Source organism: Anolis carolinensis, chromosome 1, assembly GCF_035594765.1.
Source record: "Anolis carolinensis isolate JA03-04 chromosome 1, rAnoCar3.1.pri, whole genome shotgun sequence".
Lineage (NCBI taxonomy): Eukaryota > Metazoa > Chordata > Lepidosauria > Squamata > Dactyloidae > Anolis > Anolis carolinensis.
The window spans coordinates 225,253,056-225,272,286 of record NC_085841.1 but is presented as its reverse complement, the minus strand read 5'-3'; positions in this window follow the sequence as shown (position 1 = coordinate 225,272,286).

Below are 19,231 nucleotides of genomic sequence, written 5' to 3'. Positions count from 1 at the left end.
GTTATTGTGGTTCTTTGTGTTTACCTTTGTTCCGATGGGTCCACTCTACCTAGGACTAGAATTGTTAAATTCAAGCTTTCTGAACAGTACAGGAATGGAAGCCTTGAAATCACTAGAGATCTAGGAGCCCCCGGTAGTGCAATGGGTTAAACCCTTGTGTTGGCAGGACTGCTGAATTAAAGGTCAGTGGTTGAAATCTGGGGAGCAGGGCAAGCTCCCATCTGTCGGCTCTAGCTCCCCATGAGAAGCCTTCCACAGGATGGTAAAACATCAAATATCTGAATGTCTCCTGGGCAATGTCCTTCTCATACCAAAAGCGACTTGCAGTTTCTCAATTTGCTCCTGAAACGGAAAAAAAAACCCTAGTGATGTAAACAGTTTTTAAAAAGTAGGACTTGCTTTGCACTTTGTGAATGAATGCCATTTATCTCCTTGCATTTCTCTACAGCCCCTGGAGATAGCTGGCACTATCTGGTTCATTCCATTTTTTCCAGGAGCCTGTAATTAAAGAATGCAGTGCCTCCAACCAAATTTCTCATTAGTCACCTTATTAGTTTTTGTGCGAGTAAATAAAAGGTTGATTAGACTCAGGGTTAATGACAAGTCAAGGGAGGGTCTTCTTTGCAGATGTTAACTTTTGGTGGGCTTTTTATAAGCTTACATACTTTAAAAATGTAAATCTGATTGTAAGAGGGATACCCCATTCCCTGCTACTAGAATTGTGAACATTTTATTCAACTACACCAATTTGAACTATTCCATCATGGAAATGATACTAATTTAGTTGTCCCTGAGATGGATGCACAGTTTCACAGATGTGCATCTGGTTTTGTGGCCAAGCAGTGTTGTGAACTCTGGTCTCTAGAGTTGTAGTCCAGCATTCAAACCATTGCACACCCTGGCTCTACACAGCTTGCATACTTTGGATAAAAGTCCAAACAAGTATGTTTTAATCCATGGATCAAGGCAAGGCAGATAGTTTTGAACCATCACGAGTAAATGCAGTAAAGCTAAGACACACTAAAGGAAATTATGCCATCCAGGAAATGTTGCTTGCATAACAAGTTATATTATCTCTGCTCCTGATTAGGGAAAAATATGCTATAGTCTTGCACTTTTGATTTTTCTCCACACAGTTGCTGCTCTGGACCTCAAGTCTCAGGGCCTTCCACACAGGGGCTGAAACCTGCTTCTGAGCAGGTTTAAGTCCCCACGGGTGCCCAAAAAACTGAGCTTTCTAAGGGGTTGTCCCCATTCCAGTGCAGTAACTACCATGCCTAAAGCCTTAAAATAACATAAAACTTACCAGGCTGCCATGCCTCCTCTCCGGCAGCCCTCCTGGCACCTGCATTTTTGGCCCTGTCTGGAAGGTCCCTCAAAAACCCTGACTTAGTTCTGTTTAGCTACAGACTACACTGGCTGAGGACTTCAGAAAAGGGTTGCCAGATCTCTTCTGCAGTCTTAAGAGAAAGAGGAAGGACTCTCAGCAGTGCCTTGAAAGATGTGGTCAGTTTGTCTGACAATCGGTCACCTTCCACATTTATTAGACTTTTTAAATATTTGAATTGCATCCTCTGAAACTGCGATGGATGCTTAATCTCTTGCTGAATAACATGCTTATGAGGTTGCTTCTTGTTACATTGTCCTTGAAAAATCAGTAGTGGTTACTTCCTATGGTACCCCCTAGTGGTGCAGTGGGCTGAACTTGCTGACTGAAGGGTTGGCAGTTCGAATCCGGTGAGTGGGGCGAGCTCCTGCTGTTAGTCCCAGCTTCTGCCAACCTAGCAGTTTCGAAAACATGCAAATGTGAGTAGATCAATAGATACTGCTCCAACGAAAAGGTAACGGCGCTCCATGTAGTCATGCCGACCACATGACCTTGAAGGGTTCTACGGACAACGCTGGCTCTTTGGCTTAGAAATGGAGATGAGCACCAATTCCCAGAGTCAGGCATGACTAGACTTAATGTCAAGGGAAAACCTTTACCTTTTACCTTACTTCTTATGAGTTCACAAAGCATTGTCCCAGGACTCAAATTTTGGCTTTGAACTGGCAACCCTAATTCTAAAACCTTGTAGTCTAAAAAAGCACCTTTTCCAAGCTATGCTTCCAGCATTACTTTTCCACAGGGGAACCTGTTGGATCACTGTAATGTTTCACAGATGAGAACTGAAGCATACGTGGCCAAGTAATATCTGAGTATGGCCAGAAAATGATTGCTTATTAATGAAAAAGAACACACAAGGTAGGACAGGTTACAGCAATGTGGTTTTGCCTGTACTAGGAACAGAAGGATTCCTCCACTCTTTTCCTTTGCACTTTGAACTCGGTTTGCAGCTGTTGGAGTTAAGCTGAGACAAAGAGAAAAAGAGAATGGAGGTGAGAAAAAAATGACACATTTTAAAAGCAGTTGAAAAAGTGGGACAATAAAAGATGATTTGTGTCTGTCTCTGCCAAATCAGGAAACTTGGAAGTTGTGTTGAATATAACTGAGAATTGTGATCACACAAAATGCTCGAGGATGGCAACTCCAGTGGCTGGAATCTATATCTATAAAAGTACGTTGCTTTTTCAAGCAGCTCCACACACACACCCACACAAACATACAAAACAAAGAAAACTTGGAGTAATTTAAAGACCACTATTTTTATTATAGGATGAGCTACTAGGCAGAGGAGGGCAACTGTCAGGAACTGGGGGTTCATTGCCTCCTCAAAGAAGATCAAAGGAGGGCTGCATATAAATCCATTGATCCACCCCACCCATGAAACTTATCTTCTATACACATAATAAAAGTGAACATGTGTATGTGTGTATGTGGCAGAGGTGTCAACTTACACAGATACCCCCTCCCTCCACAAACAGCTACAACCCACGGTGCTGAGGAGCCACCAATGGCCCTCCCTCCAATGACATGACATTTCAGGTTATAGCAAGCACTATGAACATGGAGCACAAACCCTGCCAATGCCCTCCCTAAACACTATAGCCCACCTCCCAAGGAATGTTTTCATTTGGGGACAAGTTCATCCAAGATTTTATGTGTTTCCACCATCACAGGCAGACATACCAGGGTTCCTTTCTCTCTCCATTTGTGTGAAATTTGCATGACCCCACCCAGTGCCTCTCCCTTAATCTTTCTTTCTCTTTTCAGCTCTGTCTGCATAACAAACAGAGCAGAACTGAGCAGCAACTAAACATACTGGAGCGATTTGGGGGACTGACTCCACGTGATGGAAGTTGAGTTCACCCTGCATTGAGACACAGCACTGTGACCCCCACTAACAGTGGACCTGGACCACATTTGGCACACAGAACCCGCATGATCAACGAAAAATACTGGAGAGGTTTTGGCGAAAATCATTTTGATTTATGGGAGTTGTAAGTACTGGGAGATATGTTTCACCTGTAATCTAAGAGCACTCTGGCCCTGGACCTATCTTGGCATACAGAACCCCATGACCAACAAAACATGCAGGAAGGCTTTGGGAGGAATTCACCTTGATTTAGAGGAATATAGTTTACCTACATCCAGAGAACATTGTGAACGCGAACAACAATGGATCTGCACCAAATTTGACACGCATATCCAATTTGCCCAAATTTGAATACTGGTGGATTTGGGGTGGAATTTGTTAGGTGCATGTACTGGGATTTATAGTTCACCTGCAATCAAAGAGCACTCCGGACCGTACTGATGATGGACTGGGACCAAACTTGGCACAGAGAACTCCTGTGACCAACTGAACATACTGCAGGTGTTTGGGGGGAATTGACCTTGATTTATGGGAGTTATCATTCATTTGCATCCAGAGAAACTGTGGCTCCTACCGACAATAGGCAGGGACCCAACTTGGCACAGAGAAGCTACATGACCAACTGCAGGGGTTTTGGGGAATTGACCTTGATATTGGGAGTTGTAGTTCATCCTTATCCAGAGAGCACTGAACCCAGCCGATATCGGATCTGCACCAAGCTTGGCACACAGACCCAACATGGTCAACTGTGCATACAGGCAGGGTTTGAGGGTGACTGACTTTTGTATATGGGAGTTGTAGCTCGCCTTTATCGAGAGAGCCCTGAACCCAGCCAACAAACAACCCAGCCATCAAATGCCCTTTTCAAATAACCCTGGCATCGCCAGGTCCCCAAGCTAGTTATTTATAAAAACAAAATGCTCCTAATTTCCCCTAAACCCCCAGTTAGTTTCTTTCTTTCTTTTTTAATGTCCCTCTTGACAGAACAGCCCACTGCAAACACCAAAGGTAGTGAAATCAATTTCTGGCTTTAGCAGATGTTTGGGACTCAAAATCTTTTTCTAGTTGGGGTGATTTGGGGGCCCTGAGAGCCAAATGGACTTGGAGAAGCATATGAGGTCATAGGCTGCACATTATCCACATTATAAACTTTATTTGCCACATTTCCATTTCATCAGAAGCATGAAGTGCAATTCAAAGTTAAGTGTCATGTGTTATTTCCATGCATGTGACTGTGAGTACTAAATTTACAGGGAAATAGAATGATTCCAGTGATTGTACTGATCCATGAAAAGGGAGGACATAATGAGAAGAAGAGTAAATGATATGAAAGACAAAGACAAAAAGATGTGGGTTAAAATAATAGGAAGTAATGATAACATTTTCAAATAATGAGAGAAATAGTGTGCATTGGTAAATAGAAACTGTCTTGAAAGAAGTACTGTGTGAATATTAAGTAAAGTTGGCATTTCTCTATATAGTACAAAGGGAAAATAATTTTGGAGGGGGCAGGCTCAACCATTGGATTCTTTATATTGTTCTTCCTTCTTTTCCAGCTGCCGCTTGAATTTATTTAAATTATTCTTTCTCTAGCCATTGTTGTCTCCAGGATTTTACAAAGGCCGTTTCATTAAAATTTCAAACAGCATGAATAGGGTTGCACATCTTACCTAATGGGGGAAAGAAATCAACAGACGTCTGTTATTTTCCATTGATATGAAGATGTTGCTCATTCAGCTTTGATGCTAAATCAATGTAATCTTATATTTGAGAACATCTGAAAAATCTGAGAACATAAAAAAACTCAAAATAGCAAATGCAGGCAATAAAAGATCATTAAATAAGGCACAAGCAGAAGTATGAAAGCTGAGGCTGATGAATGGGTACCGCTAATAAAAGACTGGATCCAAAGTTGAGTGAATGGATGTCCACTTCTACAATTGAGGTTTACTCCCTTAAAAGGATTACAGAAACCTCAGTACGAAATTGTTGTGTGGTGGAAAATCCATCTCTCCAAAGGGTGAGTAGGTTAGACACCCATGTATCATGCAGCACCATTGAATGGATGTTGTGTGTAACCATATTATGAGATGGACTGTTCATGGGTTGTCCACTATGATGCCCCAGAACTTTCCTGTCTTAATTTCTTCAGCCAGTTTCAGGCATGACATTAGAAAACATTTGGTCCTGGAGGATTTCAACAGTTACTCTGAAGGTGCCTTAACAGACTATGAAATTCATGGCCTCCATGACCATCAGTATGCCAAATACACAAGGCAAAACATACTCTTGACCTGGCCTTTATCTCTGGATATGGATGAAGAGGGTGTGGGGAGACAGTCTAGATCAGTGATTCCCAATATTTGGTTCTCCAGGTATTTTGGATTTCAGCTTCCAGAGGCCTCATCCAGCTTGTCCAATTGTCAGGAATTCTATGAGCTGAAGTCAAAAGCTTTGGAAGACCAAGGTTTAGGAACCACTCATCTAAAAAGCAGGGTGATAGAAGAGATTGCTTCATTGCTATAATTTCTGGTGAAATTGGGGTTCATGTTTCTGTTCTTTTCCTGCAAAGATTAAGAGAATCTGCTACAAGGTAGTAGTAGTAGTAGTAGTAATGACTTTATTCTTATATGCCGCCCCATCTCCCCGAAGGGACTTGGGGCAGCTTACATGGGTACCAACCCCAGTGGAACAAAAATTAAAATACATCACCATGATATACATTTACACTACAAGGCATAACCACATTAAAACATGTAAAACATCATCAAAACATAAACTCAACAACAACTGTATACAAAAGTATACAGCTATACTGAATATGTATTAAAGGAATGCATTTCCTATTGGATGTTCAAGATCCTGACATACAAAGTCTTGAATAATTTGGAATGAGGCTAACTAACAAACTACTTCCCCCTTTTACTGAGTAACTCTATAAGTGGTGGGATCCCACTATCTAAAGGGGATTCTGGAGGTCAGGGTTTGATTCTCCATTTGGCCATGGAAACCCACTAGATGACCTTGGGTGAGTTACTGTCAAGACCCAGGCTGCAGAGCACCAATAACCATACACAGAGGCCAGAATCTATCTAATATCTTTATTAAGGAAATATGTAAAGTCAATAAAAATAAGTGTAGAATATAGTTCAGAAGGAGACCTTTCAGGAAAGGTCAATTATAGTCCAGGAAAACAATGTCCAATATAAAATATTAAGGTCCAAAGTTGTAATCCAGTAACCGAAACACTCACTTTGCCAAGCAAAGTGAGGGGAGATGACAAGGTCCTTTAGTCCATGAAACTTAAGCAAGGCTAGGAAGTAAACTTGATTCTTGGAGCACAAGGCTTGATTCAAGGCAACAAGAAACGAGGAGCAAAAACAAGATCCGTGGTGAATTCGTGGCGAGATCCAGGAAGCAAAACAAGGTCCTGGAAGGCAAAAGCAAGGCTGGAAACGGGAACAAGAACTTGAACGCGGGAGCAGCGTAGTCCACACACAACCTACTCCCGGAGCTGACGAATTGACTCCGCAAGATTCCTACGTGGGCAAAACACCTAAGTAGGGTCTCGTTTTCCCGCCAGAGAACAATTCTCTGGGGAACCAGAACCGAAAGCCATTCTCTGAGTCCAGATGCATGACTCCCTAAAGATTCCCATGGGAAGCAGGCTTAATCAACCATTTGTTTGGCGGCGATTCTCAGGCTTCTGCGATTAGCCTGTTGAGCTCCCTTCTGTTGTTGATAATAATCACGGCGAGAAAAAGGGGGAGATTTCGGCTCAGGGCTTGTTTGGGCAACTTCTGGGAGGCAAATCTCCTGCAGGTGCAGGGGCTCCATCTCTGGCTGAAACGGTGGGAAACCTAAGTTTTCCTCTTCATCTGTCACAACAGCGCTAGGAACGGGCCCATGAGTCATCACACTATCCCCCTCCTCAAGCCCCCTCTCAAAAATGGGCTCTCTCCCCGAGGTGCGGGGCCGCGGCTTGGCGGGGTAGGTCTGATGGAAGCGGCGGGTTAAATCGGGGGCATGGACTGAGGAAGCGTCTTCCCAAGAGCGTTCTTCGGGGCCAAAACCCACCCAGTCAATGAGATACTGAAGGCGGCGGCAATGAAAGCGAGAATCCAAAATGTCCTGAACCTCGAACTCCTCCTCCCCATCCACCAAAACAGGAGCGGGGGCCGGCCGGTCTGCATCAGGGCGCATACCATCCGCCGGAAGGAGCAGGGAGCGATGAAACACTGGATGAATGCGCATAGAGCGCGGAAGTTGAAGTTTGAAAGTCACGGGGTTAAGTTGCGCCACCACTGGATAGGGACCAATGAAACGGGCATCTAACTTCCGGCAGGGACGGTGGGAGGGCAAGAAGCGAGTGGATAGAAAAACCCGGTCTCCTACCTTGATTTCGGGCCCCGGCTGGCGATGATTGTCAGCGTGGCGTTTATAGTCCTCCTTGGCTTGATCTAGTTGCTGGAGCAAAAGTTGTTGCACCGCTGTGAGTTCTTGCAGCCAGTCCTCTGCTGCGGGAACTTCTGAGGTTTCAATGACAGAAGGAAAGAAACGTGGATGGAAGCCGTAGTTTGCAAAGAACGGGGTTTCTTTAGTTGAAGCCTGGACACCATTGTTGTAGGCAAACTCCGACAGCGGCAACAGGGAAGCCCAATTGTCCTGCTGATAGTTTACATAACAGCGAAGGTATTGTTCCAAAGTGGCATTGGTGCGCTCAGTTTGCCCATCCGTTTGGGGATGGTGAGCCGAAGATAAACGAGAGTCTATGCCCAATAGTTTTTGTAGTGCTTTCCAGAAACGAGAGGTGAATTGAGACCCACGGTCAGTGACCAAACTCTTGGGCAATTCATGTAATCTGAAAACATGCTGAAGGAATAAATCTGCAGTCTCCTTGGCCGTGGGGAGGCCATTGCAGGGAATGAAATGGGCTAATTTGGTAAAAAGGTCCACCACCACTAGGATCATGGTGAATCCAAAGGAAGGTGGTAGGTCAGTGATAAAATCCGCAGAAATTATTTCCCATGGACGGGATGGTGTAGGAAGGGGATGCAGTAGCCCTGAGGGCTTTTCCCTTCTTGTCTTGGAACGCTGGCATACCGGGCAGGTATTGACATATTTTTCCACATCCTTGCGGATCTTGGGCCACCAGAAATCTCTTAGGATCAAATGCATGGTTTTAAATAGTCCGAAATGCCCTGCTGGCTTGCAGTCATGACACAGACGAAGTGCCTTTTCCCTGCCCGGTCCGGGAGGGATGTAGACGTGATTTCTATAGCAAAGTAACCCATCCTTAAGCGAGAAGGGAAATTGTAGTCCTTGACGAAGTTGATCTTGAGCCCAGGCATCTGCCTGTTGACTGGCCCTGATTTCCTGAGCACAAAGGGGCCCTGGAGAAGAGGGAGTTGATTCAATTGGAGTGGATTTGGTGTTCCCCACTGTGAGCGTGGCAAAGTTCTCGGGCTGTAGCAATTGGGATTCAAAGGTCTCTCTGCGCCCTGCAGCGTATTCTGGTTTCCGTGATAGAGCATCTGCTTGCTTGGTCTGAGCTGGGGTTACATAATGAATCTGGAAGTCAAAACGTTCAAAGAATAGAGCCCAGCGCTGTTGCCTCTGATTTAACTTGCGGGCAGTTCTTAGATGCTCTAGATTCCGATGATCAGTATGGACCTCAATGGGGAATTTGGCCCCTTCTAACCAATGTCTCCAAGTTTCAAAGGCTGCCTTTATGGCCAAAAGTGCTTTTTCCCAAACAGTGTAATTTCTCTCTGGGGCTGTTAGTTGACGGGAGTAAAAGGCACAAGGGTGAAGATGACCTCCCACTGGTTGCAAGAGTACAGCCCCAATTGCCACATCGGAGGCGTCAGCCTGCACAACAAAAGGGGTTTTAGGATCTGGGTGCTGAAGGATTGGCTGGGACGTGAATAATTTCTTTAGTTGCTGGAACCCTTTCTCTGCTTGTTCCGTCCAGCGGAAGGGCTGTTTCCCACGGATGCAGCTGGTGATTGGATCAGACCAGCGGGCAAAGTCTGGAATGAACTTGCGGTAATAGTTTGCGAACCCCAAGAAACGCTGCACCTCTTTCTTGTTGGTTGGCGCCCGCCATTCCAATACTGCTGAAACCTTTGCCGGGTCCATGGAGAGCCCTAGTGGTGAGACACGGTATCCCAGAAAATCTACCTCTTGTAGATCAAAAGCGCATTTTTCCAGCTTGGCATAAAGTCCATGATCCCGCAATCGTTGTAACACCATTCTGACGTGGTTCTCATGTTCCGATTGTGATCTAGAAAACACCAAAAAATCATCCAGGTAGATGATCAAGAACCGATCTAGATAATCCTGAAAGATATCATTGACAAAATGCTGGAACGTTGCGGGAGCTCCACATAAACCATAATTCATGACCAGGGACTCGAATAATCCGAATTTAGTTTGGAAGGCGGTTTTCCACTTGTCCCCCTCCCTGATGCGAACTAGATTATAAGCCCCCCGAAGATCCAGCTTGGTGTAAACCTTGGCCCCTCGAAGCCGATCTAATAGGTCCGAGATCAAAGGCAGGGGATAACGGTTCCGCCTAGTGATATTGTTCAATGCTCTATAGTCCACCACCAAGCGTAGGTCCCCTGACTTCTTTTTCACAAACATCACTGGGGAAGCGGCTGGGGATTGAGAGGGTCTGATGAACCCCTTGCGGAGGTTTGACTCTATGAACCTCCTGAGAGCTTCTTGCTCTGGTTCAGTCAGGGAGTAGAGATGTCCTCGCGGGATCGGGGCCCCCTCCACCAAGTCAATGGCACAATCATAAGGCCTATGCGGGGGCAGTTTCTCGGCTTCCTTCTCATTGAAAACATCCCAAAAGTCTGAGTATTTCTTGGGCAAGGTGATGATGGATTCAGCATCTGTGGCATGGCAGACCTTGGCTACAAGACAATGGTTTTGGCAATATTTAGAAGCAAACTGCAGTTCTCTGTTGGTCCAAGAGATGCTGGGGTCGTGGAGTGTCAGCCATGGGATCCCTAGAATCACAGGGAAATGAGGAACCTCGGTAACAAAGAAGGAAATCTCTTCCATATGTTCCCTTATCCACATTCTGGTGGGTTCAGTCCATTGGCTTACTGGACCTGTCTTTAGGGGGCGGCCATCTATGGCTTGCACCACCCGGGCGTTCTTGAAATCGTGATACTGTAATCCCAGAGAGTCGGCATACTCTCTATCAATGAAATTGCTTGTCGCTCCTGAGTCTATCATGGCATGGATCATGACGGGTCCTTTTTTCGCTGACCACAAGGTGACCACTAGGAGAAATAGGACCCCGGTTGGCGGCTCTTGAGTGGGGTTTTTGACCGGGTTGGCGAGCCTCTCTACGCCCGGTCGCTGGCTTCCCCCGCCGGCTTTGCGCCAGCCGCCTCGGCCTTCTCCGTCTCCACGGAGGACGCCGCCGCCAGTCGAGCGGCGGGCTTTCCTTTGGCTGGACACTCTCTGGCAAAGTGGCCCCCGTTTCCGCAGTACCAACAGAGGTTTAAACGTTGGCGGCGGGCCTTTTCGGCAACATCTAGTCTGGGACGCACATTGCCCAACTGCATCGGCACCTCCTCGCTTCCTCTGGGGTATGGGGCTGGTGGCGGGGGTCTCCACACTGGACGCGGCTGGATGCCGGCGGGAGCGGGAGGTTTTGCTCCAGCTCTTCCACTCTGGCCTCGGATCCACTGCTTTCTGTTGGCAAGCATGACTTCAGCTCGTAAACATTGATCAATGAGTCCTTCAAGAGAGTTTGAAGGGTCCACCTTGGAGATTTCTTCCAACATCTCGATGTTGAGACCCTCCCGAAACTGTCCTCTGAGGGCTATGTCATTCCAACCGGTGTTGTGAGCCAGCACTCGGAACTCGGCTATGTACTGGGACAAGGGCCTGTCCCCTTGGGAAAGGCGCCGGAGTTTGTGGCCGGCCGCCTCTAAATTGTCCTCGATCCCCCAAGTTGCCTTAAGGTGATCCAAGAAGTTTTGCGCGGAACTTAAGTGTGGGGAGGCTTGATCGAACAGCGCCATCGCCCAGTTGGCCGCTGGCCCGTCTAGGAGACTGTAAATCCATGCCACCTTGATGTCTTCTTGGGGAAACTCGGCATTACGGGCTTCTAGGTATGCCTGGCATTGGCGACGGAAAACATGAACCTTGGAAGCTTCTCCAGAAAACTTGGTTGGCAACGCCAGGGCAGGGAGACGGGTTCCGCGTTCCTTCAAGCCCCGTATTTCCCCCTCCTGCGTATGGAGCATATCACGGATTCTGTCCACTTCATCCTTGGAGATGGTGTAGCTGAGTGGTTGGTCACCCGGTCCGGCTCCGGTAGACATTCTGGCCGAGGTTGATTGGTGCTTAGGGTGGCGGAGTCAAACTGTCAAGACCCAGGCTGCAGAGCACCAATAACCATACACAGAGGCCAGAATCTATCTAATATCTTTATTAAGGAAATATGTAAAGTCAATAAAAATAAGTGTAGAATATAGTTCAGAAGGAGACCTTTCAGGAAAGGTCAATTATAGTCCAGGAAAACAATGTCCAATATAAAATATTAAGGTCCAAAGTTGTAATCCAGTAACCGAAACACTCACTTTGCCAAGCAAAGTGAGGGGAGATGACAAGGTCCTTTAGTCCATGAAACTTAAGCAAGGCTAGGAAGTAAACTTGATTCTTGGAGCACAAGGCTTGATTCAAGGCAACAAGAAACGAGGAGCAAAAACAAGATCCGTGGTGAATTCGTGGCGAGATCCAGGAAGCAAAACAAGGTCCTGGAAGGCAAAAGCAAGGCTGGAAACGGGAACAAGAACTTGAACGCGGGAGCAGCGTAGTCCACACACAACCTACTCCCGGAGCTGACGAATTGACTCCGCAAGATTCCTACGTGGGCAAAACACCTAAGTAGGGTCTCGTTTTCCCGCCAGAGAACAATTCTCTGGGGAACCAGAACCGAAAGCCATTCTCTGAGTCCAGATGCATGACTCCCTAAAGATTCCCATGGGAAGCAGGCTTAATCAACCATTTGTTTGGCGGCGATTCTCAGGCTTCTGCGATTAGCCTGTTGAGCTCCCTTCTGTTGTTGATAATAATCACGGCGAGAAAAAGGGGGAGATTTCGGCTCAGGGCTTGTTTGGGCAACTTCTGGGAGGCAAATCTCCTGCAGGTGCAGGGGCTCCATCTCTGGCTGAAACGGTGGGAAACCTAAGTTTTCCTCTTCATCTGTCACAACAGCGCTAGGAACGGGACTACATGGCCCATGAGTCATCACAGTTACATACGCCCAGCCCCCAAAACCCTGTGATACGTTGTTCTCAACCTGTGGGTCCCCAGATGTTTTGACCTACAACTCCCAGAAATCCCAGCCAGTTTACCAGCTGTTAGGATTTCTGGGAGTTGAGGGCCAAAACATCTGGGGACCCATAGGTTGAGAACCACTGCTGTGATAGGTTTGCCTTAGGGTCGTCGTAAGTTGGAAATGGCTAGAAAGCATACAATGACAACCATGTGACTTTTTTGAAGTGGTCACTTCTTTCTAGAGTTTTCTTCCATATACAGTCCAGAAAGCAGACAAAGTGAATAATTTTCAAAGCATTCTGAAAATCCACTCATTTACACAAAGCTTTTCCTGGCTCATAGAAAAGGTCAAGCTGCTCTGTTTTACTCTTTTGATTTGTTTATGCTTGCTTTATATCTATTTTGGTGTAAAAGTATTTTTTAAATAATATCCTTCAGACTTTTTAATATATTAAGTCCTGTGTAAGCATTCTATGCAAATAAATAAACACTTTAAAGTGTGAACCAAAATAGGGGGATTTAATGAAGATTCCTTTACAACTGAGTAAGATGATTGAAATTGCTGCCTCCCTCAATTGATAGATATGGGGAGGGGTGAGAGGGGAGAATGGGGAAGAGAATGTATGTAAGAAACATTTCCTTCAGGTAAACAAAGAATGAGCATTACGCAATTTTGCTGATGTCACCACACATTTTGTGCCTGGCTTAACCAACATTTATGGATCTAAGGAGAGAGAGAAAAAAGCACCGAACAAGATTTTCTACTTATGCTTTGGCTACAGCTCTTTAGGTTACTGGAGATTTGTTCAAGAAACTGGAGAAACTTGCTGCTTCATTTCCTGTCTTGATTTATTCAACAACCATTGAATGGCTCACACTTTTTTTTTCATTATGTCTGGGTTGAATTGTATCTTTCTAACTACATATACCTCAACACCATCTAGTTAAGCAGGTTTAATACTTGTATCTCTTGATTTTTGGCCCCCCAAATAACAACAGCTTTGAATCTATAAATGTAAAAAAGGCAGGTGATGTTTCTCAAAATCACCCAGATTCTAGGTTGTAGAAGCTGTATCTAAAGATATTGTCGAAGGCTTATACCTAAAGGTGTTCCAATGCATTTTATAGTTGAGGCAAAAGATCCAAATGCTCATGATGATTTTAAAGATATATCATCTTTAACATTTCCAATGGTAAAGGATTTATATTTTATGTCTTTTCATTGTATTCCATATCTAACCCCCCTATACAAACTGGGAATCCTCTTAGTCACCAAAACAAATTATAGAAGTGGAATGCATCTTTAAGTGTTACAGCTTCGTCCTAACAAATCCTGAGATTTGTAGTTTGGTGTGATACTGAGAACTCTCTCTACTAGGTAGAATGGGAATATACACAAATATCTGAACAAAATCTCTCAACAATTTCATATAGATGTTAAATAACATAGGAGATAAAATTGAACCCTGAGGAACATCACAGTCCCTCAACCACTTTTTGAGTGTTTCTCCAAGAAAAACTGAAGTTACTGTGAAGCAATACCTGCAATTCCCATCTCAGAAAGGCAGCCCAGAGGGACATGATGATAAATGATATTGAAGCTGTTGAGATATCCAACATAACCAACAGAGACACATGCTCTTTGTCTTGTTCTTTCCTTAGGTTACTGGTTTTCAATCTGTTGGCTGTGGCCCAGTAGTGGGTCACAAGAAAAAAACTCTGGTTTGCGAACCTCCTTTCTCTTTATTTTATTTTATTTCTGCTCCTTTCTGCAGAGCTGACCATGGTGTTGGATAGACCACATCTACTCTAAATTATTAAATATGGTTTTCTGTGGGCGAGCAGATGGTGGCTACTGGATGGTATATGTTCTGTATCAGAAACTAGAGCTTATGTGATCTATCCAATGCAGTTTTCTGAATCAGCACCACAAATAATCAAACTGAAACTAAAGTTGACCAAAAACTGATTCCTAACCCTTTTGGTACTAATGTTGGAGAGTGGTCCCTGGTCAAGTGGTCCCTGATCAAAGTGGTCCTTGGTCAAGTGGCTCTGGTCAAAAAAAGGTTGGGAACCATTGCCTTAGGTTGTCCACCAAGGGATCCAAAGATGTCTCTGTCCCATAATCATGCCTGAAGCCGGACTGAAATGGGGGTTGATAATTCATTTCATCCAGGAACCCTTGGAGTTAAGAAGGCATTGCATGCTCTAATACCTTGCCCAGAAGTCTAGGTTTGACATCTCTTTTGGCTAGTTTTCTTGCCCAAAAAAGGAATACATGTTTAATGTGGCATCTAGTTTGCCACAACAAATAATTCAGTTTTTGCCTCTCAGTGAAAGGACATTTCATAAATTATTTCAAAGCAGAGCCTGTTCCAGACAGTGGAAATTGGTGGCCCCGATGTCATTGGATAATTAATTTGTTTTGGCATCAGTTTAAAATGTGAAGATTTCCAAGATGCACAGGACTTAAGCACTTTGTATAGTTCTTTTGAAATTTAGTATAAAACCCAGAGCAGACTAAGACACTTCTGACGAAGGAAGCCCTCCTTGTCCTCCATCTCACCACCCTTGGAAGTGTAGCTATGTGGAGCGGGGGACAAATTAAAACATTGCCCCAGTCAGAATTCTGTCCTTCCCACCCATGAGATTGTTTTTCAGTCCTCAAATTCCTAGCTTTGTAGTAATTTAAAATTCTGATCGAGCATTTAGAGATGCACTTTAGGAATCTAAAGAAAAGGGGCAGGCAAAGTTACCAAGGGAACGCAAACACTGCAAATGTAAGAGTTGTAGGTGTGAATGATTTTCAATGTCTCACTTTCTACAATGCTAGAAATCTCAATATGGAAATAAAATTTCACAGGGAGATCCCGAATTCTTATTTGATGGCCAACGTTCTCATTTTGACTCACCTGTAACTACACCCAACTTCCCTACACATCCACTCTCAAGAATAATATCTGCTATCTTTTCTGTGTATGCAGAGGGCAGAAGGCTAGTTGCTTCTTTGGTTTGGATGCTGCTCTCCCTTCCCTCTGCCCTAAAAGAAAAGGGAGAGCAAAAGGAAAGAAGAAAGGAGTGCTGCTGCTCCTCCTGACCCGATGACTTGCTTGGCAGTCCTGGCTTTGGCCTGAGCATCTTATTTATTTTTATTTATTACATCATTTCTACCCTGCCCTTCTCACCCATCAGAGGACTCAGGGCGGCTTACAATATGAGCATATACATCAAAACAGTTTACATCACGTTTAAAAATCCATTTAAATTAAAAATTACATTAAAATTAGGATCTTACATTAAAAACCTAAATAATTATACATATAAATATACATTCAGGCGCATTTCAAATCCAAGTGGGGTCTATCAGTGAGTCGTATAGTTATCATATCTCATTTCTACTGCTACTCTTGCTCAAAAGCCTGGTCCCATAACCACGTTTTCATTCTTTTTCGGAAAGACAGGAGGAAGCAAAGGGCAGATCAATAGATCGAGACAATGTCTCCTTACAGCTCTATCTCCTCTCCATGTGGGCACAGGTGGATCTACCCCTGTTGAGTCTTGCATTATCTGCCTTGCAAGCCCAGGTGGGGTGGGTACTACTGCTTCTACAGGTAGCAGCAATACAGCACTGGGCTGTGGCAGCTGTTGATTTCAGTTTCACTGGATGGTGAATTCATGTTGGGTCTAACATGCTTCGAAGAAGCTATCCCCTGTGCTAGATCTATGTCTCTCTCTCTTTGTGTGGTGGTGAGATACAGTTCAGCTCCTTTGAAGTTGTGAGTATCACCAGAATGAATTCAAACAATGACATTGGAGCCACCAGTCACCATAGGCACTGCGACATGGGCCTTCTATTAGTGGGGGTGGCTATTGCTTTCTATGGTCCCAACAAACAGCTTTTCATGAGGATCAAGGTGTCTGATCAATTGTTGTCATCATTTCAGACCACGGATGGAGCACCTGGTAGTTTGAAGACGGTTCAATTCCAGTTCCCATCAACCCCACCTAGCATGAACCAATGATCACTTAGCTACGTCATAGCCCAAAAATATTTGGAGGGCTAGTGCCCCAGCTTGCTTATAATCTCTGTATACTTGTTGTGGGCCTTCAAAATGTTTTTGACATATGGTGATCCTATAGAGAACCCTAAGGGTTTGTTGGCAAGCTCTGTTCAGAAAAGGGTTGCCCCTGCCTTCCTTTGAGGCTGTGACTTGCCCTAGGTCACCCACTGGACTTCATAGCTGAGTGGTGATTCAAATCCCAGTCTGCTGGAGTTGATGCAGACTCTACTGTTGGAAGAATTCATAGCACTCCAGCTGTTACTGAATTTTATCTTCCATTAGCCCCAGCCAGCATGGCAAGGGACCAGAGGTGATGGGAGTTTTAGTCTGGACTGTGATTTAGATTCAACAAGTAATGTTTGCACGGTAAGCCACTGAGTAATTACAGAAGGGCCTTTACAAATTCCTAATGATGGTAGGATGCAAAATCAATCACTGAGATTGCAGTTGCTTCTTTGACAGAGGAAGAGAGGGGAAAAGAGGAAGGCGCAACAGGGGAGGCTGTACGTGGGCAGCAGGAATGGGTCGGAAGGAGGGGAACAGTGCGGACAAAACTCAAAGCCTGAGAAAAGGTGGAAGCCTTGGACCTCAGACATTTGGTTCCCATGAAGGATGGAGGAGGCTTTAGGTAGTTACCAAAACACACACATACATGCATACACACACGCATACACATACACACTCATATATCTGTGTGTGTCTATATATTTCACATCAGACACAAACACATATATATCAAAAATAATGATAATGATTTAAAGGGTGGCTCAGTGTGTTAAAGCGCTGAGCTGCTGAAATTGCAGACCGAAAGGTTCTAGGTTCAAAGCCTTGGGAGCGGAGTGAGCGCCCGCTGTTAGCTCCAGCTTCTGCCAACCTAGCAGTTTCAAAACATGTAAATGTGAGTAGATCAACAGGTACTGCTCCAGTGGGAAGGTAACGGTGTTCCATGCAGTCATGCCGGCCACATGACCTTGGAGGTGTCTACAGACAACGCCGGCTCTTCGGCTTAGAAATGGAGATGAGCTCCAACCCCCAGAGTCAGACATGACTGGACTTAATGTTAGGGGAAACCTTTACCTTTTTTATGTGTGTGTGTGTATACACACACATATATATCTAATCTATATCTTCTATCTTCTTCTATATATATCTATATATATCTATAGATACCTATATCTATATCTATATCTATATCCATCCATCCATCCATCCATCCATAATAAAAGTGAAAACCCATACAGACAGTACAAACCTCACACAAACAGCCTCCAGCCTTCACAAACAGGCTACAGTTCCACTGACATTGCGGTTACAGCGAGCTCCATGAACATGTAGCCCAACCCCTGCCAATGTCCTTCCCAAACACTACGACCCACCACCCAAGGAATGCTTTCATTTGAGGACCATTTCATCCTAGATTTAGCATTTTCCTCCACCACAGGCAGGCATCCCAGGGTTCTCCATTGGTGTGGAATTTGCGTGACTCCGCCTACTGCCCTTCCCCTTCAAATCTGTCTGCAGAACAAACAGAGCAGAACTGTGTAGCAACTAAACATACTGGAGGAGTTTTGGCAATTGACTCCACATGATGGAAGTTGTAGTTCACCCTGCATCAAGTCAGAGCACTGTGACTCCTACTGGAAAATTTAGAGGAGCTGTAGTTCCTTCCTTAGGCGACCCTTGTAGTTCGAGGATGATGGTCCTCCATTTCTTGGAAGATGCCTGTGCATGGTTTTTTTTTAATGTGTGGAGGTTGGTGCATGGCCAGTCAACACACTGTCTTCACAGTTCACCTACACCCAGAACGCTATGAACCCAAACAATGATGGGTCTGGACCAAACTTGCCATGCATACCTGATATGTCCAGATTTGAATACTGGTGGGTTTGGAGGTCATGAAGAGTTGGAAACGACTATGCGACTGAGCAGAAGCAGGGTTTGGAAGGGAATTGGCCTGGACATTTGGGAGTAGTAGGTATTGGGATTTATAGTTCACCTACAATGAGCACTTCGAACCCCACCGATGATGGATGAGGACCAAACTTGGCACACAGAGCCCCCATAACCGACAGAACATATTGGACAAGTTTGGGGGAAAGGGAGTTATAGTTCACCTGCATCCAGAGAAACAGTAATCCTCACTGACAATGGACCGAGACCAAACTTCGCACAGAGAAGCCTAATGACCAACTGAACATACTGCAGGGGTTTGTGGTAATGGGCCTTGAATCTGGGAGTTGTAGTTCACCCACATCCAAAGAACACTGAACCCAGCCAATGATAGATCTGGACCACACTTGGTACACAGAACCAAAATTGCCAACTTTGAATACTGGCAGGTTTGGGGAAGATTAACCCACGATTCTGGGAATTGTAGATCACCCACTCCAAACTGAGAATACCTAACATTCAAAGACAAACAGTGCCTTTCTCAAATGACCGGGCACTGCCTGGTCCCCAAGCTAATATATAACGTGTGTGTGTGTGTGCATGTATGCTGCTGTTGCTCAGTCGTTTAGTCGTCTCCGACTCTTCGTGACCTCATGGACGAGTCCACGCCAGAGCTCCCTGTCAGCCGTCACCGCCCCCCAGTTCCTTCAAGGT